General features: G+C 45.4%; 1 long non-coding RNA gene across 1 annotated transcript in view; it reads left to right on the top strand.

The window, feature by feature from the left end:
• Positions 1–14,481, top strand: part of LOC142414918 (uncharacterized) — a 378,684-nt gene extending 364,203 nt beyond the window's left edge. Inside the window, exon 2 of the long non-coding RNA XR_012777247.1 lies at positions 14,411–14,481. This is a non-coding gene — a long non-coding RNA (uncharacterized LOC142414918). The remainder of the gene's footprint in view (positions 1–14,410) is intronic.
• The last annotated feature ends 1,973 nt before the right edge of the window (positions 14,482–16,454 follow it).

The raw sequence follows: 16,454 nt of genomic DNA, 5'->3' as shown, positions 1-16,454 counted from the left end.
CACACCCCCCTTTGCTTTCTCTTCATCCTCTACGTTCATTTCCCGTGCCCACATGCTGTCACCTTTTCCCCTTCCTGTCTTGATCTTTCCCATCACTTTTCCCCCTTTTCCCGTTGCCTCCAAAGGCCCTCTGTCTTCATGACTGCTCTCCTTCCTTCCTCCTCTCTCTTCCTACTCTTCCCAGCATGTTCACACTGTTTTACTTGATTGCTTCAGCTTCTGCCTCTTCCTCACTCTTTTTGGAGACTCTACATTGTTTCACAGGAGTGAAGTAACTTTTTGGGTTGTGGAAGTAAGGTCCCAGAAGGGGTATTGTTTCCTTCAAAGCCATGGGGAGACTGTTATTAGTATCAATATTATCTTTATACACGTCCCTTGAATCAGTAAATGACCTCCTACCATGAAGTCTTTCATGGATCAGAAGCCTCTCAGCACTTGAAATACAGTGTAGAGAAGAAAGAAATTCAGAGGTCTGTTCCTGCAAGCAAGCAAGGAAGGAAGGAAGAAAGGGAAGAAAGGAAGAAAGAGAGAGAGCATGAAAGAGAGGAGACAAAGAGAAAAGAGAAGAAAAGAAAAAAGAAAAAAGAGAACAGCAAAATGCCAAAAGGTATTTTGGACTTTTGGGGAGGGTGGGGATGACAGGCAGTAAATACAAGCAGTTCAAATAGAAAACTTTTCGTATAATATTGCTGAATTCCATTTTAATGTAATCCTTAAATAACTCTTGCATCTCAGGCTGAACTAGCAATCCTTGGAATGTCTCTGAGAATTCTCTCCATTACCTGCACAGGACTACAAATTAGTCTTAATTCTGGACTTGGGCTCACATTTCAATATTTCAGTCTGCAACCAGCTATCACTCCAAATTGGGAAGGAGACCAGCTCAGACCTGTTTAGGTTAGGAAATGAGTGTTGAGTCTGATCCCTTGTGGCAAGCCCAGGTTCTTCTCCCTGATGGCAGACAGACCACATTCGTTAGAGAAAGGCATAGGAATCACATGTGAGACAGGTGAGATAATTTTGCCTCCGCTTCCCTACCCATTAGGGCTCAGCCGAAGCTTCAAGAGTTGGAAATGATGTTCCAAGGCTCAAACTAATCTGCAAAATTTGTGTTGAGATCTGAACATCTCTGAGGTCTTCAAGCAGGCATTTTGGTCTACTCCGAGCTTGATTAAAGTATTCCTGGATTCAATTAACTGAAATATAATGGGATTATTTCACAACATGCAATCTGATTTTTTTTGGTTACAGTAAAGTGAGCGAGCGGTGATTACAGGGCTTAATACAGCAGGCCTTGCTGTTCCACTGGAATCAAAAAGTGACATGAAATTAGGTCAATTTAGCCAGAATTTCTTGGGGGAAGCTACGAGTGGGGGAAAATATCTCTGGTTTTCCTTCATAAGATTATTTTTCATTAGATAATTCTAGAAAATGTATTCCATGGCAGATTATATAACAGAAGAAGAAACAGTTTAAATGAAAGACACTTCGTTTTCATCAAAATAAAATACACATTGAATCAAGTGTTAAATACACACATAAAATCTTTTCTGCTGAATATTCTCTAATAGAAAACATCTTTCAAAAATTAGGGCTTTAATTCCAGTTCCATGTCAAGCCCATATTTCAAAAATCTGAATCCTGGGTGCAGATGGACATGGGTTTTATTTTGCTAGATGCTGCCTCCAGGAATGATGGTCAGCACCAAGGCCAGGCACAGGGCTGGCAGCAGGCACCCACCTGTGTGATGCAGCTACATCCAGCCTGGGACTGACTTCCCAGTGAGCGACGGTCCTGGGAGTGGCTGATGGTCCATGGAGCACATTTTGAAATTCCACCAAAAATCTCGCTCCGCCACCTTGGTGAAATGAAATGGTTGCCCTCCACAGGGGCCAGCAAGGAAAATTCCACTTCACTCTGTAACTTTGGACCAGTTGTAGACTAAGTGTCCATCTGAGGGCTAGCCATGGCAGTCCCAGAGCTGAACAACCAGCTGAGTTCCTAAACATCAAATTCTCTTGCTTCAAATCCATTAAGCAGATTTTATTTACAATATCTTTCTACGTCAGCAGTGCAGATGATAGTTCGTTTTTGTAACCAAAACCAGCCCCTTACACATCTGCAGACGCTCCCACATGAATATGCTTTAAAATTTATCCTTGTCCATCATACTGGGGTACTTTAGCTTGTGGTGCTCCTTTTGAACCTCCTGACGTTTCCCATTGAAGGTGCCTCTTGTGCCATGGGATGCTTAAAAAAAACACCTAAAAGAAAAGAATTCACAATCTATGGTCCCTAAATCCCAAGTTCTCAGCTTAATAATACATTTTCAGCTGTGCAGTTCCAACATTCATAACTAGTGCTGAGAAAATAATTTGCAGCTAGTAATTTGCTGAAAGAATTTAGTCCCTTTCTCTGCTCACAGATGGTCCCTGAGCAAAATCAAAATTTCCTCGAATGTACTCATTATTTGAAAATACTCAACACATTTTTGGCAGGGCTTTTTTTTTTCCCCTTTAAAAAAAACCCCTTGCAGATTGATCACAAAAGCATTGCTTGTGTATTCCATAGTTAGTATTCTAGCCATGAGCTGCTGGTTTGTTGTGATTAATCATAGGTTCATAGTATGGTTTCCATTCCCCCACTGAAGGGAAAACAAAACCCCTGTAATTCTTATAGTCAGGTGTAGGCCTTGAAAAAACCCCGGGGCTTTGATTTCCTTTGGGAAAAAGGAGCAGGGAAATTAGACTAGGGATTTTTAACCCTCTGGTTCTCCCAGGCTTTCCCACATCTTTCATAGTACCTACAGTTCCAGTTTCATGTGGCCTCCATACAAGGTCTTGCAATGGTGCAGGAGGGCCACATATTTGGGACCGTGCGTCCTAATGGCACAACACCACACATAACACCCCCTCGTGTTCCCCGGCCCCATGCAGTGAAATCAGCTCACCCCAGACTAGAGCAAGAAAGCACCCATGGAGAGGTTGCAGGACGTTGTGCTGGAAGCTCATGAGGCATGGGACGAGCTGGAGGGTGCACAGGGATGGGAGTGGACAGAGAGGTCTTCTTCAAATTTGAGAGACCAGACAGGCCTGGTTTTTTAAAGAATCACTCCAGAGGACAAATAAAGAAGGCTTCAAAAATTGATTGATAGGCTGGGTCCATCACTTAAATTCCATTATCTCCTTGCGTGCCAAGGAACTACAGGCAAGGGAGGAACTTAGCATTGCATTTAACTGCGTTCATACCAAGACCTAGAAAAGAGGGGTGCTGTTTACTTACAGGCTTGTTAAGGCTACAGTAGACCCACCAATGTCTTATTCTGTCCTGATGTTCTGCTCACCCACTCCAGCTAGCTTTGGGTTGTCCTGCTCTGCTCCTCCAGCTGGGACACTGGAATTCATCCAGGGCTGGGTGCAAGCTGATGTCCTAGAGCTGAAGGGATGGAGTCACAACCTGGTACAAATCCCCTGAGCCATCCCTTCCATCCATCAATCACTCTCTTTCTGTGCTAATGTGTGCTACTGATGCAAGCACAGACAGAATTGTGCCACTCTTTGCAGCTGCTTCAGGGAAGGATCGCATTTACATTACTAAATGCAGCTTTCCAGCAAAAACACAGAGTGAAGTCAGAAGACAGCCTTTGATAAGGAAGAAAGAGACTTTAAAACAAATAACCCACATTCACCAGCATGTATTAAAATACAGACAAGAAGAACAGTGGTAAAAAAAAAAACAAAACCCCTGACATTTCTGCTTCAAGCAGCCTTTATCACAGAGTGTGCGGTTTTTATTTTGGCTGTTACCTTTCCTTTTGATAGTCTTTTCTGAATCACTTCTCAAACAGACATTTCTCCTCTTCCTTACATGTACTCTGGTGTTGGGAGATCCTGTCTCTTGCAGATGTATTCTGTGTTAGCCTACCCCAAGCAATGACCAGCCATAAAGGTGTAAAAGGCTTTTCTGCTCCTGGAAGGCATTCTGTGTCCACAGCAGAGCTCTGGCAAGAAGTCTCGACTTATATGAGGAAGACAGGACAGAGATGCCTGTCTTGCTGCTGCATATATAGAGCTATGACAACTTATAAGTGTTTTGAGAAAAAAAAAAGAGAAGATTTTTTCGGGGGGCATGACATTTACATTCAAATTAATTTAGTATATGGCAGATTCTGTTTATTAATCATATGTAGGAAAACACCTCACAAAGCCTTTGGGGCATATCAGGTGCGCTATGATAGCCTGGCTAGATAATTGGTACACATAGCCCTTACATTTTCAATATGACACTAGATTTATTTTATTTTTTTAATTGTGTGACAGGAGGGTAGAAACTGAGGAGTTTCAGCAGGTGGAAATGGGCAGCTGAAGCTAGCCCCAAACAGAAAAGAAAGGATTTCGTGACAATTACAGTAACAAAAAAGCAGAAACAAACTAACTGTTGAAGATGAAATCAGTAAGTTTCAGAATTAGCTCTTTATTGGGGTAGGTGATGAGATTCATACCATTCAGAACTACTGGTTTTGAGCTGTATTCTGGAAAACACTGGAGCAGAGAGTTATTCTCAACTAATATTCTGATAGTTGTTTCCAGCTTTTTTGATGGCAGAAAAAGTCTTTAAAAAAAAATGGAACTGAAACAAAGAACAATTCAGAGACAGGAGGTCAATTCTGTGGCAACTTCCATGGCAATGGAGACAAAAAAATAAAACACTAATAGCTTTTATAAAAGGTAGTTTTTTCATGGCTAGAACATTTTCTGTCTATTACAAAGTTAAAAAATACGGAATTTCCTTAATCAGAAAGCAGAAGGTGAGTCACTCTGGACTTAAGATATTTGAAATATAAGGCAAAATCTCAGTCCAAACTTAGCAGTTCGTTCCACCCCCAACACCATTCACCACAGACTTCTCTCCCCCAAGAATCAGAGTGTCTCGAGTTCAGATCCAGATGCAAATTCCTTAACTTGTTAAAAAGTCTCACCAGTTAGGAAGTCAAAAGAGGACAAGCGTTACAGTGTGTGGGCTTAGACACCTCTTGAATCAAGAGGGTAAAAAAAGAAACACAACTTCATTAGCCAATCTTTCCTGTTATTTAAGCTCAAGGTTTATGCCAGACAGTACATGATATTCTAACCAAGGGGAGAAGGATATAGCGAACCCGGGCTTTATTAAGGTCTGGGTTTACATGATTTACCTTTCATTAGATTTAGTTAGCAGCTAAATAGTAATTCGGGCAAGAGTTCTAGTCGTGCTTAATACTTTAGTCTTACAACAGAATAATATCTCCAGCATCATTAAAAACAAACATTCACATGGGAACAACTTAACTCATCTCAATTCAGCCAGCTGCAAAGATCTCCTTTCTATTACTGCCATTTCAGAAAAACGATGTCAGCCATTTCCAAATCACCTCTTAAAAATATGTGACTTTTGCATCAAGCCTGTAAGACCATAAAATCCAGGCCCTTCCACCCCAGCAAGGGAGTCACTCCCAGAGGTCCCCATGTTTCCTTGGAGAATGCCCTGCAAGAGGGGGACCATCTAGGCCACCTCTCCCTGCCACAGAGGTGGCACTGGCTGAGCAGTAATCCAACAAGCCACTGTCATAGTTTAATAGGTCACCTAAAACTGCACAAAGCAACCTGCCCTAAAATATTTAGAGGTCCAGGTCTTACCCAACAGTTTCCAGAGAAGGCCATTTACCCCTGCAAATACACCAGGGCATAAAATAGACAAGGGATGCAGCCTCTGCTTTGACAGCCATTTTGTTCATGAGTGATCAAATCCTTTCTATTCCTCTATCCACTGTGCTGTGCCTCGATAACGAGCACCTCCAGCTCCAGGCAATATAAAGAAAGCTGCAGAAAGCAACAGCAAAACCCTCGCTTGCTGCCTGGGACTGGCTTCTGTGCTAAAAGCTGGAGCAATCTCTCCTCTGCTTTTCCACTTAGAGTCTCTCTGATGTTTTCTGACTAAACAAGAACAAGCCTCATTTATTCTTAGAAAAGTTGCTGGGTCACCCATAAGCCCAAATTTAAGTTCTGGTGGAAAAGGCTTTTCTGCAGACTGCATCTGAAAACTGCCCACTCTCAAATCCCACTTCCTATCCCAAAGCACTTTGAGGAAGTTTGGATACACATCTGAACTTTTCAGCTTGATGTAGTCTCTCCCTGTGACTCATAGAAATGTTTCCATGAATATTTAATTTTTTTAAGTTCCAAAAGAAAAAAAAGGCTTAAATAGGGAAAGAAAAAGACTCAAACAAATACCATAGCTGCCAACATCTTGTGACAGAAAGTCAATAGCTTTTAAATCTGCATAAAATTACATACATTTCCATGAAATTACCTGCATTTGCATATAGTGATGTTTGATGCTACAAGGGACTTGCCGCTCCTCCCCAAGACTCCCCAAATCCTGGCTTTTCCCACCGGCCCAGCAGCGCATTAGTTCTGCCATGCTTGAGCTCTGAAGGCACTGGGAAAATCCAGGAGGGAATTGCTGGGGCATTTCTACAGCCCAGTGGAAATTCCTGTCTGACCAGGGTCATGGGCCGGCAGCTTCAGGAAGTCTCCCTGAGACCTCTCTCCCTTTCCCCTTCCCCATCTCTTCCTCTCCTCCTTGGCAGTCCCAGGAGGAGGCTGGGGAGGACAACTTCTAGCAGGCAGAAGAAAGTCTGTCCTCCTCCTTCCTGTCCCTGTTCCTTACCACATGCAACAAGGGGACGGTGCCCATAGCGTCACCAGATAGGTGTTGACTGCAATCCTTGGGGGGCATCAGGGATCCCCCTCAGCCCCTCAGGAGCTGGGGCAAGGTAACCTACTGGCACCCTGTGCAACATCATGGGCTGGGGAAGGAGGGAAATAAGGTCTGGTGGTAAAAATGACCAGCCGTAGGGATTTCTGGAGTGCATGGAAGGGGAAAAGACTGGCCCAGAGATGGGGAGTGTCTGCAACTGAAGCCGAGGGCAAGTTTGAAAAGGCACAGGCAGTACCGGCTTTTATCCGCAGGCAGAAGTGTCTCTAGAGTATCACAAAGAAAGGGGAACTCCAGCTACAAGTCATCTGATTGAAGGACTGCTGTAACAAAACATTTAAGCACAGCACTTCCCAGCTGCTGTGATGGCTGCCATACCTTCCTGCCCTCCCCAGCCCTGTGCTGCTCCCCTTAGTTGTATCAGCGCAGCTATATTTGTGGGGCAAGCCCAGGAACCCCAGTTCACATTGTGGCCCCCACACTGGGGGAGCCAGTGAGGCTGTGGGCACAGTGTGCGGTGGGGTGGAGGTGGGAACCACCTGCCAGCAAACTTAATGCAACTGGAAATGGCAACCTTAGAGACAGTCTGAGCCTGGGGTTAGACAAGATATGTTGTTTTTCACTACCTAACCAAGGATAAGTTTGATGGGCAATTCCTTCCTGCAACAGTCTCCAGTTGTGTTTCTAGCAGATAGATATATTCTGGAGACCAGCCTGCTAGCTGGATTGACAGCTGGCGAATCATGGAGTAACCTATCCCCAGGACCAGCGAGCATCCTGAACAGACAGCTTCTTCCACAGTCCTCCCTCAGGTTAGGGAGAAAGCAGGCCATAAGGAGCTGAGGGTTTTATTTTTTTCCTGCCTTATCATTGCAGCCCCTCAGCCCAACAGCCAAAGGTACTGTTTGATGTGCTTAGGCTTCCCCTGGTGACATTTGCCCACTAAAAACTGAACCCGAACCCACCAGGCTCCTTTCACAGAGGCCACAAGACAGGTTAGTAATGAGTTGGATCAAAATGGGGAGTGCTTTGTATCCCACCCCCAAGCCCTGGCCTCCCTGCGTGTAACTGGTTTTGAAATATATTTGGTAACACACCGAATGTATTTAAAGGGATTGTGGAACTGGCCAATTTTCATGCTAATTAAAGTGCAGGAGATGGAAGTGAGCTGTTTGAAATACATTACAGCACCGAGGAAAACATATTGTGTGCTATCTCATATTTTTCAAGAGCCCATATTCAAATCCACTTTCAATCTGTGTGCACTGTGCTTCTGCTGCTGCCTGCGTTACCAATCCACAGGCAGCGTCCGTCCTGCCCCTGCGCTGGCCCAGCCTTTGGCATGGGATGGACCTGGATGCAGAGCCTGTCCCTGGGGACAGAGAGAACTAGGTCAGTGGCTTGGAAGGAGCTGGAGCACCAGGCTCCCACATGGGGGGAGGCGGGGAAAGGAGAAGATTACTAATCTCCACAGACAGCATAGCCAAAGGGGACGATATTTAAATTTCCCACAGCGGACGCTCACAGAGGAGAGAGCCCAGGCTCACAGCGGTGTTTCTCTTGCAAGGACTGGGGGAAGTGTGAGGTTCAGTTAAGTGTCTGGGGGAAGGGAAATCATGCAGAGAGGCATTTGCAGGGCATGTGAGCATCCTTTCTTCGCCTCCCTGGGTAGCGAGTTGGTCAGGTCCCACACACTGTCCCAGGTAGACAAGGGCTAGACCAGCATCTCTGAGCAAGGGGCATAGGTGTAGCTTTGAGCTGGATTTCAGCTGCTCAGGCTGCATGAGCTGCTTATCAAATACAGAGCAATTTACTTACCTGGCAGGTCTGTTGAGACCAATTGTTTTGTCCAATTTGCCCAGATAAGTTTAGAAACCCATTTCTTTTTGGGACATTAAATGCTGCCCTTTTGTTTATATACAGTTCCTTCCTCTACAGGAAGAGACCCCTTCAGAGTGCACATTCATGTGTTTGAGCTAGTTTGTGTCTGGCTTGGGAAAAATCTGCATGTAAATTGATGGGAACGTCCTGGTGTACTTCCCAAGGTAGTGGTGCACGTCCAACAGCCAGTTCACCTCTGCATGTACCTTTGCCTCCCTGCAGATGGTGGCTGGCAGAGGGGATGATCTCTCTAGGCACACACCCCCATTCCCCTGGGAAGACTGCAGAGAGAAGGGTCTATTTCTATGTAGACACACCATAGCTATAGGACTCTCGTCTATGATTGCCTGTATGTAGGAATTACTTGTCTGTTTTCCTTCTGCTTTCATCTCCTTGCCCTGTCTCACTGCCCTTTGGATACAGGGGCTGCAAGCATATTTGTCCCTGGGGCTGGGAGCTACCAGGCTGCACTGTCAAGTGCTGAGCAGTATTTCTTCACCATCAGGAGGAAATCTGCTTCTTTAAATATTTGTCTGACTCCCTGACAGCTTTTTGACAGAACATCCACTCCCCTGTTTACAGTAGCATTCAGTGGCAGAAGACATCTCTATCAGGGCACCCTCTCCTTTGCAAGCAAAGCCCTGTTCCTGGCTGGCAACAGATCTTCCTTCCCTGTTTTAGTTGATATCTGAGTTTTGTCCCCTGTGTTATCTTCTGTGAGGGCCTCATTTCCCAAGCCAGAATATGGAGAGACAGCTGCCCTGGGGCTGGTACACAGATTGCAAAGGTTAAGCAGCAGCAGGTGAGATGGTAAAAAAGAGAGGTTCTTCCCACTTCAGCTCCACCAAAGGACGGAGGTGGTGAAATAACAGTAAAAAGAGCAAATCCCTCCTCTTATGAAATAAAGGCAAGTGTCTCTCTTAAATGTTAATTGCGAAATTTTCCTTCCTTCAGAGTCTGGCAAGTGACGTGTCTGGGGGTGGGAGGAAGACAGGAATTACCTAGCAATATCTGGGAACACCCTGCAATCCCAGGGATCACGTGGTTTTGGAAGTGGCAGCAGCTTTTAGGAGGCAGCTGAAGTAAGCCAAGATGGCATGTGGGAGTAGGGGAATTAGCCAGCCCTGTCTGATGCTGTTTCAGCTTTCTGGTGTCAGGTCAGCTGAAGTCCTTGCCTTTGGAGAGAAGCCATCACCAGTCCATAGATAAGTTTCTGACTTAGCCCTATCAAGGCAATGTGGCTGATTGGTCAGTACAGTAACAAATTTGAAGAGAAATGTCTGAATTAAGTCATCCCTAAAGAGTCTCTGAAAGAATAGCCTGGTTTCACAAGCTGTGGTAGACTAAGCCTTTTAATAAGAACAATATCTAGATTGCCTTTGTGACATTGGAAATCATTGAGTGCTTAAACCCTGCTCTATTGGTGCCTGGCAGTTTACAGCATGAGTGGTAAATAGGAGTGCTTGCAGGAATGAAGAGATTGATTAACAGATGATTTCCATTGGAGCATGGACCAGAACAGGGTTGGCAGGGTCAGCCTGTGCATCAGGTTCGCTTTGAAGTCAATAGTGTGGTGCTGCCAAGATTTTGTCTGCAGTGTCTTCTCCATGTAAAGGAGAGCGGGACCTTTGTTGATGCTGGTGGTACTCATGTTGGTTTTGTCCTGCTCAGACAGAGGGTTGAGAAGAACCATCTATCTATGGTAAGCTGAGCAGCTTACAAGATCCTCCACATTCCAAGGATGATGAGAAAGTGAGGAGTCCCAGGGCCTCAGGAACCTCAAGGCAGCTATTCCCAGGTCTTCATGCTCTTTACGATGCTCAGATTAGGAGCACAAATAGTTTGCCTCGAAAAGCTGTCTCTCTGGCAGAACCACAGATACTTGTGTTCAGAGGCAGCACTGTGCGCTGAGTGTCACCCAAAGGAGGGAGGGAGGGAGGGATGCTCTCCTACAGGATTTCTGGAAGGCACTGCCATTGTTCAGAGTGCAAGTGGGCTGAGGAGCTTAACAGATGGCTGCAGTGAGACATGGACTCTCTACAGATGGTGAATTCATTCCCTCTGAGATCAGTGGTGGGCTGGATGACAGCCCAATATGGTTGCAGACTCCAAAAGCCTGTATTACCCCCACACACCCTGTTATCATGACATTTTCCTCTTTGGAGAAGGCAAAGGGATTTAGAGAGACAGACACAGACACATACATGGGTAGGGAGAAACCAGAGAAAATGGCAGATGGCATAGAAACAGGTAGGTATCCCTCTGAGAGGCTGTCAGAATGGGAAGAAAGGGCGGAGCAGTTATTGCTCACTAGCTTCCCTTGTGGACATCCCTTCCAGTCCATGGACATCCACAGGATGGGACACCTTGGTTTTCAAAACATAACTTTCATGAGCACCAGATCACAGTAAGCAAAATCACCGAGGGTGACGTCTCCTGAGAAAATCTCCCAAGAAGCCCTTGTCCTGAGGGACTTTTTCTCTGAGACCATGGCCACATTTTTAAACAGTGGCCAATACTAGTTAGAATGATCTTCTGGCTGGATTTTTTGCAACCAGCTGTTAAAAGGCTGGAAGCCTTTTCTGGACTTGACGAAATCAGTGGAATTAGACAGCAAAGGAGTTCCTGCTGTGAGCAGCCTCAGATTTGAATGGATCCCCACATTATCCCTCCTATACTGAAACAAAACATCAAATTTCCCAACAAATAAGCAGTTTATCAAGTTTTATCAAGGGAAATTGGTTGGTTTCTTAGTTTTATAAAAGTCAAAACAGGAAAGTATTTCAAGCCAGAAATAGCATATCAGAGAGTTTAAATTCTTTCAACCATGTTTTTCTTTTTGCAATTAGGTCATTTTTTTGAAGCCAATCCTCCTCCAGGTGATATTTCAGGAATGCAACACTGCAACATGTCACTGAGTCCAGGGTTTAGGAAACCACATCCTCATTCATTTCAGGATAATCTTGGGCTATTTAATGATTGTGGTGGATAATACCAGGAAGCTGTCTGGAAACGCTCAGCTCGGATGCAGTTCCAGGTTCCCCAGCGAACATGTAGGTCAGAGAATTATCTCAGCAGTCAGCATCCATTGACTCATAGGAAACCTGACTCACAGCCATTCATCTTAAATGGTATCTACAAAAGTTCCTTATTTCTGTATTTCCCTATAAGCTTATAAGATGATACCCACAGGGACTAACGCCATATTATGTCAGGAGCAAGCTTAACTTCAGCAGGCTGGTATTCAGCAAACCACCAAAGTTGGGCAAAGGTCTGGATTAGAACGCATCTCCTGATAGCTCCTCTGCCCACAGCCCCAGGGCTTGCAGGCTGAGCAGCACAGCCCTTGAAATTCACTTCCTTCTAGTTTAACAGAGCGTCTGCAAGGAAGTTTCACAAGAGCAGCTATTCCAAAAGACACTGCTGCTAGTTCTGGTGGCAGAATAGATCTTGTGATTCAGCATTCAACACCTTCTCTGGAAGCTCTGAAGCAACTCTAGAAATAGTCCCTTTCCAAAAAGAAGAAAGAAAAAGAAAAAGAAAAGAAAAAAAAGCAAGAAGTCATTTGAAGCATGCAAGTAGATTTGTAGGTCAGAAAAAAATACAGAGGATATGTCTTGCTGCATATAAACTTGCTGGTGCAAAGATCTTAGTCTAAAGTTGATGGAAAGGCCCCTTGTGTTACATTGCTTCCTTGCATTAAAGTGGTGTTAGAACACCTTGCAGGATCAAGCACAATATGAATGGTAAATCCTAGAGCTATATATATAAGTATGGAAATACCATACTGGTAATATTGTTCCCAGGATGCTATATTTTGGGGAGAAATGCCAATATAGCAATGCAAGTTGATCCCCAGTGGCTTTGCCAAGAGGTTCTGGGATTATTCCAGAGGTATTACTTTTAGCTTGGTCTCTCAAGTCTGCTAAATACTTCTCAATATGAAAACCATAGTACCATGATGTTAAGATGCTAAAAGCATGTGAAGAGAGAGTGGGGCAGGGAACTTTGAAGCAGAGAGAGCAGAGATCTCCCCAGTCATGCTGCTTTACCCTTCCCCAGCCCTTTTGTTCCAGGGTATTTCCCACCTCTTTCCAAGGTTCATCTTTAAGCAGCCAAGCACTGGAGCCACTGCAGCAAAGCATGCTGTTGTACAGCCACTAGCCCCTTGCTCTTCTCAGGGAAAATCCTCCTCCCAGAGGACTGCTTCATTTATTTCATTTGTCTCCTTTCCATCTCCCACCCTCTTCTCAGGGGAATACAACCCAGGCAGATAAGCTAATGAGACAATTAGCTCTCTGCTCCCTGATTGAAGGGCCCTTTATTTCCCTAACCAGCCAAGCCAATTCTCAACATCGTGAGTGCTTGACTTTATTTTTGCAATGTGATTCATCTTCCCTCTTGCTCATATATAAACGTACCGTAAAAGATTATTATTAATGTTGCCAAGTCAAGCGCTTGCTTGTTAGCAAACACTTAGACCTAAGCCTGTTTGGGGAACCTTAATTCACCCTCTTCCTCTTCCCACCTCCCCACAATTCACCTTACACGTGTATTTCACCAAGGCCTTTAATAACCCTATGCTACAGCAGTGTACAGAGAGCCCATTCCACACTGAGCACACATATTGGGCAGTGATCTATGAGGACCCATGAACTAGTCACTATTTTATTTTTCAGTTATACACTGGGTTGCCTTGCAACTTTACTTGCCACCTACCTGCTATCGCATGTCTGCAAAAGAGATTATTGCAATCCAGCACGCAAAGACTGGGTACCAGCCACAATACAAGAATCTTAGTGAAATGTAACCCAGCACACCAAAATCACATCTTAAAAAAACAGCACCTGCTGGAAGTGTTCACTGCAAACTCTGGCAGAAGGGGAAGATGGAGGTCTGAGACAAATTTAAGAGCTTCTCCTGTTTCCCTTCAGTCCAAAGACCCTACCTCCCAAGGTGATCAGACAGCAGCCTTTATACTTCGTCTCCACCTTATTCTACCTTCAGGCCAGTATGGAGAGGAGACGGCTCAGGGAATTGCTCAGGAAGGATTGCTCTCTCTGCACCCTGGCTGGCAGGGGAGGCAGCAGTGCCCTGCTCCTCCTCTGACCCTGTGCCATGGAGAGAGGAGCAGACTTTCAGAGCCCTAGCTCCTCTGAGGTCCTAAACTGAGATGCAGAGCCAAGGTAGTTGGCTTGATTTGGTCTCTATATATGGGGAAATGCAACTGGAGTTTAAGAGGCCTGGAGGATCTGCTCAGTAGCAGCACAGGGCCCCTGCTTTCCTCTTACACCCCTGCCACCTACTCCCACCGAGCCATATAACCCCTTGTGACCATGTGACACAGTCCTGTGGAAGTCATAGTTGCCAGAGTATTAGCCACTCATTGGCCTTTCCCAGCACCCTGCCCACCAGGCTGGGACCAGAGGGCTGATTTGGTTCCTCCTGTTTCTATACCAAGTGTGCCGCTGTGTGGTGCTTAGTTGCTGGCTGGGGTTAAACCATGATAGTCCTTTTTGGTGCCCAACGTGGGGCTTGAAGAGTTCAAGATAACGACAGATTTGATTGGAATGATCAAATGTCTAGCTGTTATTGCTGTTTAGCTATTAATTGACAGGCTCCTGTGCTTGCCATGGTGCTTGCTTGCCTCACTGTATATTAGAATCTAGTGCTCGTTAGTGGCTGCTTTTTGCTTTCACTGCTTGTTGTACTGCTTATCATCTTACTCTGCTGTGACATTTTGATAACAGCAATGGCCATGCACCTGGGCTGGCAGATGGCCAGGGCATCGCTGCTGTTTCTGTGCTGCTGTACCAGACAGGCTGGAACTCCAGTGTGAACTCGAGTCGAAGGGACTGTGACCTGTGGATGAGTCCACGCAGGAGCAGGACACCCCGAAGCATCTGTGCCCATGGATAAGCCCATGCCAGAGCAGGTACATCTCGAAGTGTCTGTGGCTGTGGTTATGTCTGTGCTGCAGCAGGTATACCTCTGAAGGGATTGTGGCCCAAGGATAAGTCCACACTGGATAAGGTACACATCGAAGCACCTGTGGCTGTGGATAAGTCCATGCTGCAGCAGGTATACCCCTGGAGAGACTGTGGCTCATAGATAAGGCTCCACTTGGAGCAGGTACTCCCCTAAGGGACTGCAGTCTGTGGTTAAGTCCAAGTGAGAGCAGGGGCAAAGCAAGAAGTTCATTGCAATGTTAAACCCTATAACATGACCTGAAGTGACCGGGGTGGAGATTGTAATGGAAATATCTTTAAACTGTTGTAACGCATGATTTGAGTTGCATGTTAGAAGAATTACTATAGCAGGAACCACCTGAACCACTGGAGGACAATCCTTACAAGAAGCAGTGCAAGTGTGGCAGTGACCTGACCTGAGCTGGCTTTGGTGCCCAGTAACTCCACACAACACACCACCTCTCCTGTCCTGAGTGGCCACCATAGCAGGTGGAGCCCAAAGTCATGGACTAAATGAACTCAATGGACATTTTGTGGACGTTTGTGGACATTTATGGACATTTTACAGGGGTAGTCCATAGACTAGGGGAATGATATCTGTGTGTTATATCAAAGGATGGGAAGGGGGCTGGTGGGTAATGAGAATGTATTAGATAGTGTGGGACCTGAACATGATGTAAATGGTATGGAATAAGGGATGGAGAGTGCTGCTTTTGTCTGGGATAGAGTTAATTTTCTTCATAGTAGCTAGTATAGGGCTATGTTTTGGTTTTGTGCTGAAAACAGTGTTGATAATACAGGGATGTTTTCGTTACTGCTGAGCAGTGCTTACACAGAGTCAAGGCCTTTTCTGCTCCTCACCCCACCCCACCAGTGAGTAGGCTGGGGGGCACAAGAAGCTGGGAGGGGACACAGCTGGGACAGCTGACCCCAACTGACCAAAGGGCTATTCCATACCATATGGCATCATGCTCAGCTTATAAAGCTGGGGGAAGAAGAAGGAAGGGGAGCACATTTGGAGTGATGATGTTTGTCTTCCCAAGTAACCATTATGTGTGATGGAGCCTTGTTTTCCTGGAGATGGCTGAACACCTGCCTGCCAATGGGAAGTAGGGAATTAATTCCTTGTTTTGCTTTGCCTGTATGCGTGGTTTTTGCTTTACCTGTTAAATTGCCTTTGTCTCAACCCATGAGTTTTCTCACTTTTACCCTTCCAATTCTCTCCCCCATCCCACCGGGGAGGGAGTGAGCGAGTGGCTGTGTGGTGCTTACTTGCTGGCTGGGGTTAAACCATGACAAAGTGGAAAAGAGACGAATGGCAGATCACCTATGCCTGAAGCATCACTGTTAACTGTTGGGTCAATGTTCGATGTTGGTGGCTCACTGCATCCTTCAGGCCCACGAGATGCTTTCCAGTGTTACATGACATGTGCTCTAATTCAACACTTGCTATTGTATACTCGATAATTTAAGCTGTCATATGTCTTGTTGATTTCTTGATAGAATGACCCCCAGATCCCAGTGAAAGCTTGCAGCATGGCCTCAGAGACACATCTGCCTAAGAGCATCCATGTCGTCTCCACTTTTGCATGCAGTTGCTTGTAAGGAAGGCTGCAAAGGGAAGAGGAAGGATGGAAGCCAATGTCGAAGTTCTTGCCAGATTCATCTTTTGCTTAGTCAAATCTAAAAGGGGCCCTGAATCCAGGATAACCTGAATACTACAGATTATTTTAGCCCCAGTCTTCTTCCCTGCTCCTGGTTCCTTCAGCCATTCCTGAGAACTTACAAATAAGAAGTCTCCTGCACACCCACACAGGACAAGATAACTGTCAGATTTATGACGCATCACTC

This window comes from Mycteria americana, chromosome 1 (genome assembly GCF_035582795.1).
Source record: "Mycteria americana isolate JAX WOST 10 ecotype Jacksonville Zoo and Gardens chromosome 1, USCA_MyAme_1.0, whole genome shotgun sequence".
Classification (NCBI taxonomy): Eukaryota; Metazoa; Chordata; class Aves; order Ciconiiformes; family Ciconiidae; genus Mycteria; species Mycteria americana.
This window is presented reverse-complemented; position numbering and strand designations above follow the sequence as displayed.